Here is a 21788-nt window from a genome sequence, read left to right as displayed (position 1 = left end):
ATGCAGAGTACAGGGACATCAAGTCAGAAGGCTCTCCTCTTGGCTTTCATTTTTCTCTGCCTCCCTCCTTTGAAGAGGCAGCGTGCTGCGACCTACGTGCAGATTTGGGTGGCGCGGTTCTTGCTGCCCGGCTCTCTGTTTCTATCCCCTCTTAAGAGAAATTAATACCCACTTTCATTTGCTGCCAAGTGAGGGGACAGTACATTCCTCAGCAGAGAGGCAGAATACATCACCCTTCTGGGAATCTCCCCACCATGTAGGCAGGAGGGAGGCGCAGGGTGAGGTGGAGGCCCCGTATTCTCTGACATGAGAAGGAGAGAATGAAAGAGGCCAGAGTGTGTGGTAGGGAAGGGACACTAAGGAATCTCCCTGCCTGGTAAAATGTGCCTGGGCTGTGCACAATTAGATTAACATGAAAGGGAGCCCCTTGCCCTCCCCACCTCCCAAAAAGAAAAGAAAAAGAAAACAACACACACACACACAATCCCAAACCATGGCTTAAAATAGAATAGTGCTTTTGAAATGCATATTGGTTCACAAATATGGATTTTTGTTGTTGTTGTTGTTTGGGTTTTTAGACCCATGACAAACCTGCCATCTCTGGGGACTCGAAATTATGATCATATGTGATAGCAACAGAATTTCCATGTTGCTGCGAACCCAGCAATATTATGCTCAGAAACGAATGAGAGCTCTACTCCTTTATCTTCCCTCAGAGGCTGACTTCAAGGGAAGATCGAACAGACAGCAACCGTAGCCTTCTTCCTGAGTGACCATGTTTAAATAAAGGACTTAGAGAGGGCGAAGAGAATTTACTGGATTCCTAAGGCGACAGGCTCACACTTGCTTGCACAAAGATACACGTGCCGGCAGCCCACAAACACAGAGTTGTGTTTCCACATCTGTTTGTGGGATGGGAAATACGGGATTCTAATTGAGTTGAAGGCACAAAGGGAACTTCATGGCTAGAAAGCCAAGTTGGGTGGCGGGGTGGGGGGAATTAAACTCCACAATGAGATTTCGATACACAGAAGATTGAAAATATGCTAACGAGCCCTGTCTTTTTAAGGGCTGTGGCTGCAGAGCAGCCCCTCCCAGGCTCAGCCCCTCTGAGCCTCAAGTTTGGATCCCAGCTACGAGTTCAAAGCCACGATGTGTTCACAGCAATGACAATGGCAGCTGTTCTCAAGGGGGCTGGGTGAGGGGCCTCCGTGCCATCTGGCGCTTCAATTGGCCAGAGCAGTGTGAGGGAAAATTATCGTGGCACAGCAATTTGGAAAATAGAGGGAAAAAGGAAAGGGAAGATATAAAGTGGGGAGGGGCAAGTTCTGAGGTGAGGAATTATCAAAATAATAACAAATGAAAAGTGATGGAGGCCAGCATGGTTGTGTAACAGTGAGAGAGTAAGAGTGGAAACCACCAAAATGGACTACGGAAGGTCAAGGGAAGAACAAACATGGTCAGCTCCACGCTGGCCTCTCATAGGGAGAAAAGAAAACTGGACACATCTTAAGACTCACGCCCAGGCCCCATCAAAAGTCACCAACTCCCCATTTCTCCAATGGAAAAATGCAGATTCCCGTGAAAAACAGTTGCTGAGATTTTCTGCTCCTCAGTGTCTACAGAACACATTGGCTGGCCACGCCCCCTCTTCCTCAGCTCGGATCAACGGGAGATGTGGAGCTGCTCCGTTGTCTCTGGACTCTCTGTAGGTGTCTTGATTCCAGCTATAAATCTTCATAATTTTCAATAATCACACTGATGATTCATTTGGAACGCTGGTCTCACTCGCCCACAGCCCCTGTGTGTTTGATGATCTTGTTTTATGTCAACTTGGGATTCTACACCACATCTTCACTATCAAAAGGGCTGTCGCCATGCGAAGCCTTGATTTTGGATCTGTGGAACCTTCATCCTTCACATACTACCCAGTCTGTGGTATTTAGTTATAGTAACAGGAAATGGACCGAAACAAACTTTACAGCAGGCACTCACCAAGTGAGGTGCCTTCTGCCTACAGAAAGGATGCCATTTGGCCTGTTTTTCGTGTTCTTTCAGTGGTGCCAAATTCAAGAGTCATCTAACCTGCTCTTCCCTTCCACATCTCCAAACTCTCTTTATTCCATAACTCTCATCTTTAACACTAATCAGCCCATTCTCTTAGAGTCACCAATAAATTCCAAGTCTCATACATGTCCACTGAGCTTCATCTTATCCATGCTCGTACAGGCACATGGTTGAACCCGCATGTTTTCTCCTTTATTTTTTATGCATGTCTGATAGGACTGTTCTGGTTTCCTTTCTGCTTCATCTGTGACTTTTCCTTGCTCTATCCACTATTTCCCCAGCTTCAGTGTCTTCGGGGGCTGCTCTTCTCTAGCTCCCTTCCCATTGATCTTGATGGCCTCACCTACATCTCTCTTGGTGACTCACACTTTTACACCCCGTAGCCTCTTCTCTGCTGTTCAGTTTTGTATGGGGGGCTGCCCCGAAGAGCCTGGCTCAGACTCTGAGTCCATGCTGAAAGTTCATTCTCTTAAAACAGAATGTCCCTGCTTCGTCCCCATCCTTGCTTTGCCCGCTTAGAGATAACATTCACTCATTTGCTCAGGACTAACCTTCATGGTCTTTTTAGAAAACTAATTTCAATTTTTAGTTTGAGTACCAAATAATGGGTTTCACCACAGCGTTTTCATATAGGTTTTATACACTGTACCTTATACACACTCACATCTGCCCACGACCCTCTCTCATCCCACTCTCTGCGTTCTTGCTGATAACTTTCTTTCCCTTCAATAGGCCCTCCTCTGCTTTCATACTACACACACCACACACACACACGCACGCACGCATGCACATATGAATGCACACAAGCACGCATCATCATGTTAAGCAAAATAAGAAAGATTTGTGAGAATGACTCAGATAGACAAGTACCACATTTTCTGTCATGTAAATCTAGCTTCCACATGTGAGAGAAAAAACGTGCTGTTTGTCTTCCAGAGTCTTTCTTAGTTTGTTTAACGCAACAGTCTCCAACTGCAGCCACTTTTTTACAAATGACACAATTTCATTCTTTTTTCATGGGGTTAAGTAAAACTTCCTTCTGCACGTGTGTGTATAGTACATATAATGTAGCTGTGGTATGTTATACATGTTATATAATACACATCCGAACAACACATTTTCCTTATCCATTCATCCACCGACAGGCATGTAGGCTGCTTCTATACCTGGACTGTTGTGAACAGCGTCTCAGTAAGTACAGAAGCACAGTAGAGTAGACAGTGGTTAGTACAGAGCCTTTCAGCTAGTCAACACAGAGAGAATAAGTGTCTGAGGACTGCATGTGGGACATCTGTGTCACACCTCTGCCTGCAAGGCTCAGAGAATCATGGATGAGCAGGCGGGAAGATTTTAAGAGCCAGCGGTCAGGGAAGACTGGGGCAAAACAGTTTTTTTTTTTTTCTTCTTAGTTATGTCAGAACAGCTGTACTCGTGACCTCACAGCAGACATGGCTGCCTCAACAAGACTGACACGAGATCAAGCCAAACACCATTTTGGCATGGGACCCACGCACCCCAGTCAGAGCTGAGACACTGAGGACAGCCGATGGCTGCTGAGGATGGAGGGGTCAGTTGTCCTCAAGGGCGTGGTCCCTGGTAGGCTGGTCATGCTCCGTGGATGGCCCCCACTGGCACGCACGCATGGGAAGACCCAATTGAACTGAGTGGATTATAAAAGAAAGTCATAACAAAAGAGAAAAACGGGCGTTAGGAGGGAGACATGGGGGCATCTGGGAGATGGTGGAGCAGGGTTGGGGTGAAATACGAACGAGGTACATTGTATGCTTATGTGAAATTTTCAAAGAATAAACACAAAACACGGCATTAAATGGAAATTTCCGTGACATGCTGGTTAGGTATCTAGATAGATAACCTTGCAGTTCTGATTCCAAGTTTGCTGCTGTTAAATCCAAACAAATCAGAAAAACCTTTAAAACATTTAAAAAAAAATCTTAAGTTTTTGTTTTCTCAAGACAGCCTTCGTGGGGCCAGCCACTGTCATTTGGCCTGGGGAGGAGTAGGTGGAATCCCTGCCATTCCACCCAAGACCCTCTCCCTCTGGCTTACACCTCATCCATTCATCTAAAGGAGGCCTTTAAAACACATGCTCGGTGACGTTGATTCCCTGCTCCCACTTCAGCATGGCTTCTCATCACCTTTAAAATGCAACCTAGGGATGGTGAGCCAGCTTGGTGTGGAGGGCACTGGCTGACAAGCTAGATGGTCTGAGTGTCACAGCAAAGGAGAGCACCAGCGTCCTGCAGATGTCCTCTGAATTCCACATGCGTGCTGCAGCAGGCAGCCAGCCATGCGCATACTCGCAAATAATGTACAAAAAAAAAAAAAAAAAAAGAATTTAAACCTATCAGTGCAAATAAGGTGTTGTCTATAAATCCCTCTTATTATTCCACTGACCTAGTTAGTTCACATCACTTCTTATTCTTCTCCCGCCCCCTTGCTTTGCCTCCAGAACAAGCCAATCCCGCATCTTTGAGCGTTAGCACTGGCTGCTCCCACCTGTACTGCAGCTGTTTTGGAGGTCCCAGGCCTCCCCCATGGGGCCTTGGCTCTAGACCCTCTTTCTAGAAAGGCTTCAATAAAGTTCTTCTAACACTCACTGTCCTAGGACTCTGGCATTTTTGCCTTCATAGTGTTTATCAATAGTCTCTTTCCTACTTCCCCACAGAAAGCTTCTAATTTACACTGATGTGAACACCGGGCATTTTGGTAGTTCACAGCTGTCTTGTAGATGCTTAAGGGAAGCTTAAGTGTGAAAGCTGACTTAGGTCACGGCTCTCCAGTCGTTTTGCTGATTTGGTTGTTTTCACATACGTATGTATATATGGTTAGCCAGTGATACCTCAGCTTTTAGATCATGATTTCTTTGTTACAAGAGATAAAATGAAAACTCCCAGTGGTTCAAAAATTTCAGGGATGGGATAAAACTGAAAAGTAAATGAAGATCAAAGCATACAATAAGGATGACAGAATTACATATATATATATATATATATATGTATATATTTCAAGGTAGGCATCTGAAAAAATGGGCTTTTGAGGGTTAGGGATGTAGCTCACTGTGAGAGAGTTCACCTAGCATGTGCGAGACCTGGGTACAATAAAAAGGGAAATAAATAAATAAATAACAGCAGGGTCGCAGCTCAGTGCTAGAGCTCATCCCAGCATGCATGGGGCCCTGGCCTGGGTTGCACTCTAATTTCTGTCAGAAAAAGAAAATAAAATAAAGTAAAAGAAAAGAAAAAAAAAGAAAAGAAAAGAAAAAGAAAGCTAAACTTAAAAGTATGGACTTCTACCATTGGCCAGAAAGTCCCAAAAATGTTTATTTGTTATGTTAATGTGGAGTTTAATGTGATTCAAGCAGAATCCCTTAAGGAGCCTGAGAAACTAGAGTTTTTAACTGTGAAAATTCCTCCAGGTACTTGGGAAAATTATATTTATGCAGAGGTCTGTCCACTGGAAATAACCATATAGAAAGTAAAACCAAAGGTCCACATCTGTGGATGAAGTCCTTTGCCTAGAACAGACCTGACTTAGGTGGGACTGTAACTAGCTTCTACAATCAACTTGACGTGCCAGGGAAAAGTTAGCCATAGTCACGGGGTTGCTTTCTTCAGATAGACATCTTTTCTCTCTGTGGCCTATTCTTCAGTTCCTGCCTTGATCTCCTGCTCTGGCTTCGCTCCTTAATAGACTCTGAGCTGTAGGACCAATAGATACTTTTCTCTCCACGTTGTTTTCAGTTGGAGTGTTGTGATAAAAAACACAGCAACAGAAGGCAGACTAGAGCAGGTGAGGAGCTGAAATCTCAGCCACAAGAAAGACCTCCTTGTCACACTCCTTGTGTCCCCTCAATATGGGCGCACAGCACCGAAGCCCAGGCACCCCCCCCCCCCCCGGGATGCAGGACAGAAGACTCTAGTAGTTCATCCATTCCTTCACCAGAATATGTATGAGGTGATGGACACTGAAGATGTAACCGAGAAAGAACGACATGGCGTTACCTCACTTAGGAGCATTTTAAGGTGAAAATTTCTCCCTGCTGACAGGTATGTAAAAAAATGGACTAATACCAGAGGTTCAAACAACAATAATATAATATTTTGACTTCAAGTTTAGGATTCTGACCTAATGTTGGCTGCAAGGGAATAGGAAGATTTCCTAGAGGGGATTTCCTAATGAAGATTATGTCTTTCTCATCCAAGGCCCAATCTTCCCACCTGGCTGAAGGAAGACGCTGTTCTTCTGAAGCATACCGAGACTGATCAAAAGGAAAGAAATTTTCTATCTAATACGGAATCCAATGTGATTGACAAAAGGATGGTGGCTTTCTTTCCTTTCCTTTTCTTTCTTCTTCTGTTTTTTTTTTTTTTTTTGTCTCCTGGAAACTAAGTCTACCCACATGATTAGTTAATATCGAGGTCAGGATAAGGAAATGTCAGGCTTTCTTCACAGATAGTCTAGCAGATAATCCAGGGCATCGGATCAAACAGAATCAGCTATTTTACTGGCTGTCAGTGCACTGCTGTGGAAGGAACAGTCTGATAATGAGATTCTTGCTACCTGAGGTTCTCCCATAGATAAGTACTTCCTTTAAAAGGTGGGGGCACTGGGGGAGGCAGGGGCAGGGACAGAGACAGAGGCAGGTGGATCTCTGTAAGTTTGAGGGCAGCCTGATCTACAGAGATCCAAGTCTGTTACACAGAGAAACCGTGTCCTGAAAAACAAACAAAAAAGTAATGCTATTGAAAGGACCGTGACCTCACCCTGTCAGGTTTACAAGCGCAATCCTGAACCTTCAGGTGCTTGTAATCTTTAGAAGAGGGGCAGCACGTGCTAATCTGTAATTCTGAGACCACATCACAGTCATAGTTTCACTCCTCACCACTCGATTCTATGAGAGGACTGATTATTCTGATCTCAGCTTCTGTATGTCTTGCCTCTTGGCTCTAAACCTTTTATCTCGGGGGCTGGAGTTGTGCCGGGAAGTTTAGCACTGCTGTTCTTCCAGAGGAGGGGGACTGACTCCCAGCACCCACACTGCAGCTAACAACTGCATGTAACTCTAGTACCAGGGAATCTGACGCCATCTTCTGTGCTCTACAGCCCTTGCACACACATGATAGTGGGACATACATGCAGGCAAAACACCCATACACATAAACATGGAAAAAGGAAGAAAAACTGTTCGACTCTAAGCCAAGTCCTCTTGTCCATTCCTTGAGCACAGGACATGATTCTAAGCATCCCTTGTTATCCACTTCTTTTAAAAGAATCTGAAGAGTGCTTCTGGTTGTTGCTGCTCTTAGAGATGTAGGGAAATGGAACCTACAGTGTCCTCCATGCTAACAACAGGCAGCACCAGAGTCGAGATTTAGCAGTCAAGGCCCCAAGTCCCTCTACTGTCTAAAGTTGCTGAGACCAGCCTTGTCGTTGTTGTCTCAGACATGCGCAAGTACGGCAGCAGACATAACACAACAGAACTGCCGATGCCCTCCCCACGGAACTCTTCATCGTGGTTGCTCTTCCAGTTCTGCGGCGCTGGAGATGGATTCTCACAGCTATTGGATGGGCTGACCGTAGCTGAGCATGCGTAATTGGCTCTCCCTATCTTTGAATGTAATTTTTCAATAATGACAGCAGTTAAAGTCAAATGCACACTGAAATAAATTGTACCAGCTACATTTTCCAGGTAGAGTGCTAATCAAGATTTTTCTAACTAAACATATCTACTCACAATGCTTACATAAAGAAAAAGATCCTTGTGCCAGTAATGCAACCATAAAAATTGTTTCTTAGATGCCTGTTTAATCCTTGTCTCAGCTTTAACCTTCTAGCCTATAGAAATCTATACAACAAAACAAACAAGGCATGCCCATAATTAAATAAGTAAACCAATTACTCAGTCAGTATCGGAGAGGCAGAAGGAACACAAGTTTAAAGCCTGTGTGTGTGTGTGTGTGTGTGTGTGTGTGTGTGTGTGATATAGGGAAATTTTCTCTCAAAATATGTATAATGTAAATACATCACATATAGGAGATTTTTGTCATGGTTCTTGTTCAAAGTTTTTTACTGATGGAAGCCAGACACAGCAGTGAAATCCTAGAATTCCATCATTTTTAGGCAAACCAAACCAACACACACAAGATGGTAGGGAAAGAGAAATAAATATTTACTGATAGGATGAAAAATAAATAAGTACATAAATTCCTCAATTAGAACATGGAAACCCCAGCTGTGCTATATAAACTTCCAAAAATAAAATAAAATAAGGATGGTAGTCATCCAAGTTTTTATGAATTCATTAACCTAAAGAACATCTGGTTTGTTTTTTGTTTTGTTTTGTTTTGTTTTTCTATGGGAGAAGCAAACTTGTTTTATGAGTAGTCAGGTAAGAGGGCATGATGAGTGGAGATGCAGGAACAGGGTATCAGGAGAGAAATCCTCTCACTGTGCGAGCCAAGCTTGCTCTATGAGTAGGCAGGTACCAGGACATGATGAGTAGGGGCATGGGGCCAGGGCACCAAGGCAGTGATGGGGGAGTTTCCATCTTAACTGCACTTGGCATGTGTCTTGGAGCATCTTTCTAGCTTGTGAACCCAATTGCCTCACCTCATCTGCAAAGTGAGCCTAAGAAGTCCTACTCTGCGGGGTTGCCATCAGGAAAGTATATTGTAAAGAATCTGTCAGCTTGATCGTATGGAATCCTGTGTTTGATATTTGTTGATGTTCCAAGGAGACATTTTCAACGGCTTCATGCTAGATAAGTAGAGATGGTGTGATTGCTTAAGCTCCTCATTTAACCACCACTAAGTGGCTTTGGGAGGCAGCATTGCTTGGCTTGCCTGTAAAGGGGGGGTGGGCACACTTCTAGGATGATGTATTTTCTGAAGGTCGCCTCTTTGTGCGACACTGGACCTTGCTCTTTTTGTGCTAGCACTTAGAGCTGTGCTGTTCTGCCCACATGTCTGAGCTATATCAATTCCTCCAGGACTTGGCTCAGTTTCTGCTCTCATTATAAGGACACGAAATTCACACTGTAGGGTGAGCCCTCATCAAAGGGATAGCTTGCATGCCTGATTCTGTGGCAACCAGAGTTTCCTTGGTAGAATATTAAAGACAAGCCACACCATTTTAATTTACCTTCCATTGAAACTTGAGAGGACTTTATTAAAAGCACTCCCCACCACCACTTTTGGCAGAGTTTTAGAGCAGGGTTTAAATCCTTAGTGGATTTCGTCATTCTTTTTTTTTTTTTTAAGTTCTGAAAGTACATAGGCCTTCAGACTGTTATTTCTCTTTCACAGCCACACTGCTTTAGTAGCTAATTTTCACTTATTAAACAATGTTTAGTTCTTCTCTGACTTTTTTTTTCCAAAGCAAGAACTAGATTATTTAGCAGAAGAAACTAAAGTTCAAAAATTTCAGTGTAATTTATTCCTTATTAGTGTGTGCATGTGTGTAGAGGTTTTGGTAAACACATACTACTGTGCATATGTAGAGACAGACAGACAGAGAGAGCACTTGACAATCATATACTTCTGTATGTATGTGGAGGTCAGAGATCAAAAACTCAGGTCATCAGCCTTGTAAAGCAAAAGTCTTTCTTTGTAGGCTCAACCATCTCATTGGCCCAGAAATTCTAGTTTAAAATGCTGGTGGTTAGCTTTACAAATTTCCTTTCAAAATTAATTCTGTTCGAATAACAGAGGGAGAGAAGGCTCCATTACTGGTAGCAGAGAGAACTGGAGTACATTTTTAAAAACGTCTCCTTCAGGCCAACAGCAGCCCTGTCTGTGCAACCGGATATCACTGCTGTCCCTGGGGTAGCTGCGTCACTTTCAGCGTGAGCACCGAATCTTTCTGGGTTTCACCTTCCTCAGCTATCCAACCATAGACGTGAGAGAGAGGGCCTCCAGCTCTCTTCCTCTTACATACTGAATACTGATAAAAACACTCAACACCTAGATTGGGTCACAAGAGGGTGTGTAGGACCACGTGGACACACAAATGACCTCTGAAGGAACACAAGGGAGTAATGACACTCACCCCATGGCAAGCCACCTACTGTGGAAAGAAAAAGCAGAAATTAAAATGTTGTGCCCAGAATTCTTGTCTTCTTTGGTGACAAGATGCATTGCTGGCATCAGTTCGGACCTTGGTGTCTCTGTTGCTATGGCAACGCCCAGCTCAGTGTTTTATTTAACTGCCAAATAAGTGGGGAGAAGTGTGTATGTCTATTTGAGACTACCTAGACACCTGATTAATGAGGCCCTATCCCCCTCCATTCCCTCTTCTCTTTCCATCTATTACTATAGGAAGAGATGCTTGCTGTGGGGAATCGTAAGGAAATATAAGCAAGCAGTAACTCTGCCACGTAAAGGAAACATCCATTGGCATGTCTTTAGAAGATTTTTCTCATTCAGGATTAGTATTCGATGCTTTTGTGAGATCTGCATGGGAGGTGAATGCTTTTGAAAGCTTAGTTAGGATTTCTGCCCACTTTCTAAATTCATGATGAAAAGTATGAGAAAGACGCTCTGGCTGCAGAGGAAAGCTGGCAAACTCAGATGCCCTGGCTGCTACCCCGTCTTCAGATCTCTGTCTTTCCTTTCTTTTCTTTATTTTTAATTTCCATTCTTCGAGTATATGCATTCTCGAGCACACGTGCACACACATGCACGAATGCACACGAGTGCGATAACCTATGTGTAGGGGTCAGAGAACAACTTTGAGGAAATATAGCCTCCTGCCACCACCGTGAGATGGTCACTGGAGAAAAAAATGGACATCTTCAGGCTTAGCAGAAATTAGCAGGCGTTACTTGCTGAGCCATCTCCCCAGCCCTAGAAGGTTCCCTTCCATACACGTGGTAGGAAGAAAGATGTGTCCGTGCTCTTTCTCTTGGCCTTTGTTTACCTCATCACAGAAGTGTTTACAATGCTGTGTGGCATTCCTAACTTCTGCCTCCCCTTCAGTGGCAGCTCCTGATAGTCTAGCATAACAGTGAGTACCCTATGGAAATGGGTCCCTAGGGACAGGGGCAGAAAGCATGGCCTCCCACTGACCCCAGAGGACAGAGAGTAAAAGGAAGGAGTAGGTTTTCAGCATAGTGAGCCCTAAGCTTCTGAAGTTTTTGTTTCTTCTGCAATGTACCTTTCTGTTTCCATTGATCCAGAAAATATGGGTGAGGGTGTGAGAAAAGCTGGACATAACATAAAAAAAGGGATGATATGGCCTAAGCCATTGTAGTTACAGTAGGATTGGAGGAAAGAAAAGACAGTCAAGAGGCATGAGGAAAATTAGCAGAGGAGAGAGAAAGAGGTAGAGGTCTTCAAAGATGGCCTCTAGGCCTACCTCTGCGTGACTCATGGTCATCCTTACAGCCCACCACAGGGCAGTAACCCACAACTTTACATCTGATTGCCTTCAACAACAGAGCTCTTTGTTTGCTGTACAAATTTCATATTGACTACAGCTCGGGCTGCACGAGGACCCTAGACCCTAGACTCTTCTCTATGTGTCCTGCCCTTTCTGGGATGCAGGCAAAGGAAAGAAAACTTCTATTCATGAGATCAAGATGAGGTAGGGTTACACAGAGAACTCCTACTTTAGGAATAACAACTAAAAACCCACACCACCAAAAAGCTCTGAAAACTTCCGGTTGCTAAACCAGAATCATAAACTTAGTGTGATACGTTGTGCCCCCCTCCCCCCTCCCACCCCATCTAGTCCCAGGACTGAACCTGTGGTCTTGCACATACTATGCAAACACTATACCCCTGAGCTGCATTCCCAGTTCTTAGGGGCTTGTTGGCACAGGGTGAACCTATCTCCTTTAGTGTGCCAGGAATTGAATTACTAGGAGTTCAGATCGTCCTCCCTCTCACATGATTCAATTCCAAGTGCGCCCTGCCCCCACCATGCCCAGCTATACCCCCATTTCCTAGTTTAGGTCATGTGGCAGTCCCGATTGCAGTGTGGGAAGGTAGATTCCTTTCCACAAAGGCAACAGTGACTATGTGGGAATGGTAGGATAGCCTATTGCCTCCTGTAATTATCGTGTTCTTTGAGCTGTTTTTCTGTCACACTTTCTCCACATGCTTTCTCTCTCCACTTGTCCCTTGCCTAGATTTGCAATGTGTGCTCCCAAATACAAACAAAAACTCCGACCATTTCAACTTATAATAGACACAGCAAATAAGACTGCCTTCTTCAGCTTTTTAATTCCTATCGGGAAGCCTGTAAAGCATTGTTTCAAAGACTTTCCATTTCCAAAGAGAAAGTTTGCTATTATACTCTTGTCCACTGGCCAGCCAATTGGGTAGGAGGCTACACACAGGATAACCTCACTTGTATGCCACATACATGCATGTGAAACACCATACCATGTTTTATGAGTAACATACATTTCATTCATTCACTCATTCATTCATTCATTCATTCACTGTTTATATTCAAGGGCTAGTGAGATGACTCAATGGTTCAAGGTGCCTGCTACCAAGACTGAGGACCTGAGTTCTAGATAACGGAAGAAGAGAACCAAGGATATTTATTGTGAAGTGTCAGAGATATAAATGTCACGGAAAAGAAAGGCATGGCAAGCAGGGCCCCTGTTGTCATGGAGCTGACTGTCAGGAGGAGAGAGAGATAACAATGAACGCGGATCCTCTAACCAATGTAAACACAGTGGTGTATTACAGGAGTGTGTGATCAGGGAGTGTTAACCCAGTCATGCAAGCGAGAGACAGCTTCCCCGAAGAGCAGAAACTCATTGACACACAAGGCAGAAACCTCAGAGGAGAGAGAGGGTTGCAGGGGTGGAGAATAACTGTATGCGTGGAATGATCCCTGTGAGAGTGTGGGTTGAAGGGAGGCCTGTGGGCAGCCACAGCAGAGGCAAGGCCTGGGTTACAGCCGGGTGTTCCCTAGGAACACTGAGGGGGCGTGACTAGGATTGGAGCCTGCCTATTGCTCTCCTCATGGGGAAAGGATGTGGCCCCAGGGACACAAAGGACAACTCAGGAAGCAGCGGCAGGGGCTCCGTCAAGCTATGATTGCAGCTCAGGCGGGCAGGTGCCAGAGTCTGAATGCTTCCCTTTAACTCTGTGTGTGGGAAACACCGTCGGTGCAAGTGTTGGGACATGGGCCCTAACGAGAAATCATTAGACCATGAGGACTTGGTCATCCCCGTGGCAAGGAGTTAGTCGTGGTGAGAGTGAATTTGCTATGAAAGCCAGTGTGGTCCTTTCTTATGCTCCACCTCCCTTACCCTTTCTCTTCCGCCAGGAGTAACGCAGCGTGAAGGCCCCAAGATGCTGTGCTCTTGGATGTCCCAGCCTCCAGAACTATGAGCCAAATCAAGCCCTCTTCTTTATGAATTACACAGACTTAGATAATGACAGTGGCGGAAGTGAGTTCACGAGATATTTATAAGCAAAAGCTACTGGCAGGCAAGAGAGAGGAAAAATGGCAAGACTGACTGCGGTTTCCAGTATGTTACTGAATGGCCGGCTGGTGGTACCATTCACTGGAGTCTACAGAGGACTGTATCTGGGATGTAAGCAGAGGAGGCCGGTGAGTCTGAGAGGTCTAGAAGATGCCCAGGAGGAGAAGCCAAGGAAACACACACAGCTCTGTCTCCCGTGCCCATGCACTCGGAAGCCTCTGCCAACCCCATCATGACTGAGGCAGCAAAGCTCACCACCTACGTGCCACTGGCCAGCACATGCTACTGTGATGGCGATGCCTGGTTGTCGCCTTCATTACATCTGGAATTAACTAAAACCCGAGAACAGAGGGGCAAAAGTCCATTCCTTTAAGGGCATTAGATCCCATTTCTTCCAGATGGCAGCATATGCTGAAGACCAACTGAGACACCCAGCCTCATGGGTTAGGTCTCTGAACTTTACATTCATAGGAAGCCACTGGTCAGATTAACTGGACCACAGCCTGTAAATCATTCTAATAATAAATTCCACATATATGTTCGTATAGATATTTCTGTTAAATAAATAAGTTGTTACTCTAATGAACTCTCTACTAACAGAGCTATTATTTATACTTCTGTACATTTTGCAGTACAGTTTGTTTTGTTTTGTTTGATGTTTTGAAGATCAGAACCAAAGCCTTTTGCATCCTAGGCAAGTGCCCTACCACCCAGCAATAAAACCCAGCCAGCATGTACCTGTACATGTTAAATGTTGATAGGTCTCCATTTCTCAGATGTACACCCTATCTATCTCAGACCTATCAACATTTAACAACTGCTGAAAGCTTGGACACGTCATCTGACCAGGGCGGATTCTTTCAAGGCCCACCCTCTAGTTTTCAGATCATGGACAGGACCAGGAGGTCCTGAGTCACTGAGGATGTATGTCATAGTAGGTTCTGGGTAATGGTTCCTTCCAGTCTCTGGTAACTCAACATGTAAAATGGCAGCCTGGGTCTGTGGTAAACCATGGATGGAAAAAGCAGAGATGGTCATATGGTGAGGGCAAGTCACAACCTTGACTGCGTTATAAAACTTCTCTGGGTGTTAATTCCCTTACTGCAAAAGGGATTAACGATGCCAATGCGACATTTAGAAGAGTATCTGTTGGTCATTTTAGAGATTACGTAGTTGATAAATGGAAGACAATGTTTCAACATGCAGGCTTTGGGCAAGGGCCACCTTCTCACTTCATTCTAAGTAAAAAACTACTTGGCTTTTCTCCATCCTTCACCTTTTCTTCTTCTTCTTTTTAAAAACAGAATAATCTTTTTAAATGTAAAGTTCATTGATGTTTCATATGTCTGTGTGAGGGCATCAGAGCCCTGAAACTGGAGTTACAGATAGGTGTGAGCTGCCATGTGGGTGCTGGCAGTTGAACCCCGGGTCCTCTGGAAGAGCGGTCAGTGCTCCTAGCCAGTGAACCATTCTCCAGCTCCCGCCCCACCTCCTTCAGCTTTCAGTGTTTGATACCAAGTGTTCAACACACAGAGACACTCTGAGGTTTGGTTGAGTAAGTGGGTGAATTTGTAGTCTATGGTCACTTGTCTTCCCCACCTCCCCGTACAGATTAAAAAGGTTCTCGTTATTAAAGCCCAAACCACATAGTTGAAGTTGGAAAACTAGTTTGAGAAAATCATTACTGAAAGGACAATAATCTAAGCTTTCTAATAGGAGAGCTGGCAACAGGAACAAATGAGTCGTGTTTGGTCTTAAGAATGTCTTTTAAACATGAGTGTATTTGTGGCTGAGGCTCTCTTGTTCCCACAGATAGTATCTAACCCTCTAAGTTGGTGACTATGCCATAGGACTGTCATTCTTGAACCTGATATTTCACTTTCTAATCAATTTATTGAAGTGGACTTTTCTGGTTTGTTTGAAGACTCGGTTTCATCATGTGATGTTTTGCTGGAGGTTGGCTTGTGAGAGAGCACGTGATGTTTTGCTGTGATCTCTCTTGTGCGGGTGTGTGTGTGTGTGTGTGTGTGTGTGTGTGTGTGTGACTTTGGCCAGCTGAGAACATCCGTGGGTGGACTCTGAAGAGAGGAGGAATATGGAGTCCCACATGCAGGGAGGCATCACTTTTTGGATTGACATCGAAGTGCTGGTCCTTGTGCTTTGACACTTATCTTCTCAGAGAGAAACGTTCCAGAGGACTTGTCTGGGCAATCTGGCTGGGTCTTGCGGCTTTCCCTCACTTGTCGTGCTGATTCCTGTTGCTGCTTGGTGTCTGGACTGGACTGCTAGTGTCCTGAAGACTGAATTTGGTAATGCCCTAAAGACCATTGACCCTAGTCAGCAGGAAGTAGATAAAAGAGGTCTACAGCCCTTTGCCATACTTATTTCCTACCTAAGGCAGGAGTGGGGGGGTGTTGGAAGAGAGGTGAAGGTATTTAAGAACCCTAAATAAAGCAGTCCTGCTGAAAAACCTAAGTCTACAATTTATATTTTGGTTTCTTTTACCTACCTCATTTCTAAATATCGACCTCCATTCTCTATGTTGCTTACAATAGACATTTTTTTAACACATGTATGTGTGTGTGTGTGTGTGTGTGTGTGTGTGTGTGTAGGGTTTTCAGCATGTACCTGTCACATTAGGTATGTGGAAATTAGAAGACAAATTTCTCTCCTTCCACTGGGTTCCAGGAAAGGAATTCAAGACTTCAGGTATAGAGACAAGTACCTTAATCTTGTGCCATCTTGCCTAACTCACAGCAGACACTTTAAAATTATTTCCCCATGGTCTCGCAATGACCAACTCATGTTCTTCCAGTATCGCAAGAAGTTACACATACACACACACACACACACACACACACATACACACACACACACACACGCACGCACACACACGCACACACAAATAATAAGTTAAAGGCACTAAAGTTATCTGAAGAGACACCTTAGAAGAATATTCTAGATGCTAAATGTACCAATACTCTTCCAGAGATTTTTCATTCAAAGTAACATTAGGAAACATTTCAACATTTTTTGGGGGGAGGGTCTTTTCAAATCACTTTTATGCAGCATAAATCTTTTTCCCCACCGCTCTGTAGCACAATAGCTATAGACTACCCACATCGGAGCACAAAAAGAAATGGGAGAAAACAAAGAATACACCCTGAGCCTGCTTTATCTTCTCTGACTGTAATTTTGTGTCACACCATGAGCACCACCCCCACCTCCTGCATGGGGAGCCACGCTAGAAACAGGGTGGCTGAAGCTGAGGGCAGGTTCCCCTCTCTCTGAGACAAGGAAGTTTTACCCAGTCTAGTACCACCAACTGAACCACAAGTCAATGCAGGGAATTTCAAAGTCAGGCCCTAGCCATCAATTCTGTTCCCTACTGCCACAGACATGCAAAACTCGGTCATCCCTCTCTCTCCTTTTTAAAGAGCTTGATTCTCAGATTTTTCTTTGATTAAGGAGTGACTGTTACATTTAGAAAAAATGGAAGTTGCTGGAAACACCCCCCCACCAAAGAGGTACCCACGTAGCAACTTGGACCTGTCCCACACTTGAGGAGCGAGAACAGGCTTTCCTGGCTAGGGCCAGCGGTGGCACCCCAGACTGGGGCTCCACAGAAGCCAGTGCCAAATGCCTTCACTGGGTTTTGAAAACTCCATCAAAGCTTTCGCTGAATGATATCTGTAAGGGCTGTAGTGTTTTCTTTCAAAAACTGCAGTGTCCTTCTCCGGCACTTGAAAAAGAGTTGCTCTTGCTTTTCATCTTCTCCTCTTGGAGTGTAAACATTGTTGTGAGTGAAAGGAGCTGAAGGAGCGCTTACTTTCCCTTGAAATTTCATTTTTAAATAAGAGGGAGAGAAAATCCTTTTTCTGACTGATACTAATAATACAGGTCAAAGTGTCAGGCGATATACAATTAAATGGAAAACAAAAAAGGTTCGCCCTCTCTTTCCCACAGCACAATGGCACTGGAATATAAATTACCGATGGCGATGAAATAATGCTTCAAAGCCTACGGCGCGGTGTTTACAAAGTGTTTTCCATGGCACGATGAGACATTAAAGATGACGGTAACCCATGGACTTGGGGTGATACTGAATAGACCAAAGCTAGCATGAGGTAGGGTTTTAGGTCCCTGTAGCCTGTGACCCCATGATATGCTTTGTTTTACAAGGGCAGCTGCAGTTATCAACAGATGTTTCAGCTATAAATAATTGGTATCATCTCAGAAAAGATCCATCTACCTGGGGAGAGGGCATAATACCCAAACCCCTGCCCGGCTATTACAGCCACATTAATCTCCCATCTCTCCAGGTCTCTCAGAGAGCATCCTGCAGGTGTTTTTTTTTCCTGGGAGAGTGCTGACAAAGTCTCTCAAGAGGGCGAGCTTTGTGTGGACTGTAAAGGAGGCTGGCCCCTGTCATAAATTTCTGTCGGTGGCCACACACCAAAGGGGGAAGGATTGGAGACTGGGGGAGAAGGAAAGGAAAGGGTGAGGAGGGAGGGCAGAACTTGGGGGCTGTACAGATAGCAGAGCACACAAACCACTCTTGATGAAGTGGCCATGCAGAGAGCTCCATGCTAAAGGACTCTTAATTTCACCAGCTCAAAAACGGCAGAAGAGCTCTCTGCAGTTTACTTTTTTTTTTCTCCAGCATTTTACATTTTGCTTTGCTCTCTGGGTGGTGGGATTGACTGACAGACAAAATGCTACTTTTGAAGGCTGAAGGGGAAGATTTGTGTGTGTGTGGGGGGGGGGGGGAAGAATTCATGTTGGGATTATATATGAACTGTAAGAAGAAATAATAACTGAAAAAGACAGGTTAAGGTGTTTAGCAGCTTTTCCTGTAAGCTCAGAGACTAAAAGTTCAGTGGTTTTCAAGACATGGGCATGAAGCTCCTCCAGATGTGACAGTGAGGTAGACAGCATGCTTGATGAAAGCAAGTCACTCCCCACAAGCTACACTCTCCAAAGCAGTAAGAGTTTGAGAGAGCCTGGCCCGTGGAGAGCTATAGTTCTCTCTACATATAAACAGAGTGGTCTAGCAATTGTGCACTTGGGGTCTGGCACAAAAGGAGAGCATCCTAAGAGTCTGAGGAGGTGTGGTTGCTTAATTTATAGCTTGCTGGGTAAGCTAAAGAAAAACGATGCCCAGAGTTCAGAAAGCTCCCAGATTAAAGCCATTAGGGACTAAAGGCGGCTCAGTGGGAACAAACCCCCTCTGTTTTCACTGCCTGTTTCCACAGTTGGTAGGAGGAAGGACGTGTGTACTCTTGAAATGGTTCAGACAACCCGCAAACGGCTTTCCTCCTCTTTTTTTTTTTTTTTTAAGATTTATTTATTTATTATTTATACAGTGTCCTATCTGCATGGATGCCTGTGTGCCAGAAGAGGGCACCAGATCTCAATATAGATGGTTGTGAACCACCCTGTGGTTGCTGGGAATTGAACTCAGGACCTTTGGAAGAACAGCCAGATGTTTTTAACACTCTAAGCCATCTCTCCAGCCCAACTGCTTTGCTCTTAATTCACACTGCAAATCCCAACCCAGAGACGAGCTTTAATCCCAGCAGCTGCTGTTTTCTCCTGATGTCACCACCAGCTTTGGATGCAGGGAGGAGAGCTACATCCTGCCTCTGCCCCAGTAAAGATTAGTGATTGGGGGTCAAGAACTTGAATCCCCAAGTTCCCACATGATGTGTGATGTGTGGCGTCTCATCTTAAGCACCACTGCTTCGGGCACATGGCCGCTGCCACACTCTAATACTGTCCCGTGCCTTGTGTATTAGCCAGCAGAATGATGACAGCCCTTGTTATTTCTGGTACTTCCCTGAGATGTTCTTGGGTTCTCATAGAGTAAGGACACTTAACTTCAACAGGCAAACATAATGTCTGTTGACATCCTATAGATAGAGAAACATATAAGAATTCAGCAAAACTACAGATACAGTTCTTCATCCACACTGCCCATTTCAGGTGTCCAGAGCTCTGCGTGGCTAATGGCTACTGTACTTGAAAGCACAGTCGCTGATGGCTTCCATTGCTGCCAAGAGTTCTGTGGACTGCTCATAGCAGTTGCCTTCACAGTTAACAGTCTGAGTATGGACTTTGGGTTTCAGGTTCTTCATCTTAGACTTGCTGTTAGACAACTGAATTGAAACAGAGGAGGAGGCTACAAGTCCAGAACTGTCATTTACTCTCTGTTCCCTGGGCCAAAGGATGTAATGGAAATACTTACTACAGGGCTATTTTGATAAGTAAGATCTGGTGCATATGTAAACTCTACAATATACAAGTTACAGCTGTTATTTCATTCTACACTTACATTGGTACCAACCACACGTTCTAAAATCCTCCACTTTATATGGGTTTGATGGCACACACCTGTAAATCTCCACTGTGGGAAAATGAGGAAGGAGGATCTAGAGTTCAAGGCTAGCCTGGGCTACCAAACAAACTTAAACCCAGAGGTCAACACTTTATTCTTTACAAGGTTTTACTTTCCTCTGCCAAAAATCTCCAGCATACTGAACCTATTTTACCCTTTCTAGGAATTCCTGGAGATGTTCTTGTGTGTTCATAGATTAAGGGATCATTCCCGAGAGCCTTTCCTTCAACAGGAGAAAAACCGTTATCTATGTATTCATGGGAAATAATCCCTAAACATAAAACCTTGTAAGCCCAGTAAAAATTCTGGAGTGCTGACATCACTTTCATGCCTGATCTCCACACATATATATTTTATGTGAGGAAAAACACATTTATGTTAGTAAATTTCTTTGATGGTCACCTGAAAAATTAAAGATAAAAAGTAAAAAGCAAGGCTGGAGAGACGGCCTAGTGGCTAAGAGTACTTACTGCCTTCACACAGGACCTGGGTTCTGTTCCCAAAACCCCTACGGTAGCTCACAATAATCTTTAACTCCAGTTCCAGGAGATCAGACACCCTCTTCTGGCTTCTGCAGGCATCAGGCATGCATGTGGTAACATACATACATGCATGCAAACATCCATACACATAAAATAAAAATAAATAAAACTTTTTTAAAAAGACAAAAACAATGCTGCCACTAAGGAAAATGATACTCCTTTTAACTCTCCATGGAACTCAGATAAGGTCTTGAGCCTTATCTGGTTTCTTATGCTGTTCTTTTTGTTGTTGTTGTTGTTGCAAAACACATGAGGGTCTCTTTATTACAAGCTCGAGCTGGGTGGCTGCCCTTTACAAAGACATACGGGCAAGCGACCCCCGGCTCTGGGAGATCAAGGTTTTTAAAGGAACAAAAATGCCAGTGGGGTAGTACAAGCCTTGGCATTACAGGATTGGGTAAGAGGAACAAAACACAAGCGGGGTAGTCCCTAGGGAAGCTGACCTTTAAAATGATTCGTCTGTTTTTAGGTGCCAACACTGCTAACTGTCAGGCCTAGCTACCTGAGGGACATCTGACCTCTCTCTTATGCTGTTCTTAAAAAAAAATGTTACTTTTATTTTTTTACTAGTTCTTTGGAAACCGGTACATATATTATACCTTGATCACATGTTCACTTCCAGTTCCTCTCCATCACTCCTCCCAGATCTTCCTAACTTGTATTTTAATAAACCCCATACTGTCCTTAATGTCCCTTCTTATGCAGGATAGAGGCATCAGTTCTGTTCAGTGGTTCTCAACCTTCGCGATGCTGTGACCCTTTAATATGGTTCCTCATGTTGTGGTGACCCCCAACCATAAAATGACTTCATTGCTACTTCACAATTGTTATTTTGCTGTTGTTATAAATTGTAATGTAAATAACTGATATGTGACCCCTGGAGGTTGCAATCCACAGGTTGAGAACCACTGGTTTAGTTGGGTTATGTTATGTGAGGTGAAGACTAAGTACATCCATGACCTTAACTTGACTCTTCCAGAACAGCCTTAGTCATGAGGAGCTGAGAGTGAACAGGATTGCAAGGGGTAGGCGGGAGCAGCATGATGTGGATCAATAGCTTAGACATCAAGATGAGATGGGGGAGCCTTTTAAAAATAATAATAATGATAACATTATTATTATTATTATTATTATTATCCAACATCTAGAAAATATCATTTCAAAACAGAAATGTTTTCAAGCACGGTAGAACCAAAACAACTCTGGCTCGCCAAGAAGACGGGACTATTTCAAGGCAACAGGATTCAGAACGTACCCTACACCCACCCTTTTACACTCCAGTTAGGTTTTCTTTCTCACACCAAGGGTTGCAGGA

General features: G+C 44.2%; 1 protein-coding gene across 3 annotated transcripts in view; it reads right to left on the bottom strand.

Moving 5' to 3' along the window:
- Alpk1 (alpha kinase 1) overlaps positions 1-21788 on the bottom strand; it is a 99017-nt gene that overhangs the window by 31196 nt on the left and 46033 nt on the right. The window lies entirely within an intron of this gene.

The sequence above is a fragment of the Meriones unguiculatus genome, chromosome 10 (genome assembly GCF_030254825.1).
Source record: "Meriones unguiculatus strain TT.TT164.6M chromosome 10, Bangor_MerUng_6.1, whole genome shotgun sequence".
NCBI lineage: Eukaryota > Metazoa > Chordata > Mammalia > Rodentia > Muridae > Meriones > Meriones unguiculatus.
The sequence above is the reverse complement of the archived record's forward strand: the minus strand, read 5'-3'. Positions and strand labels throughout refer to the sequence as shown.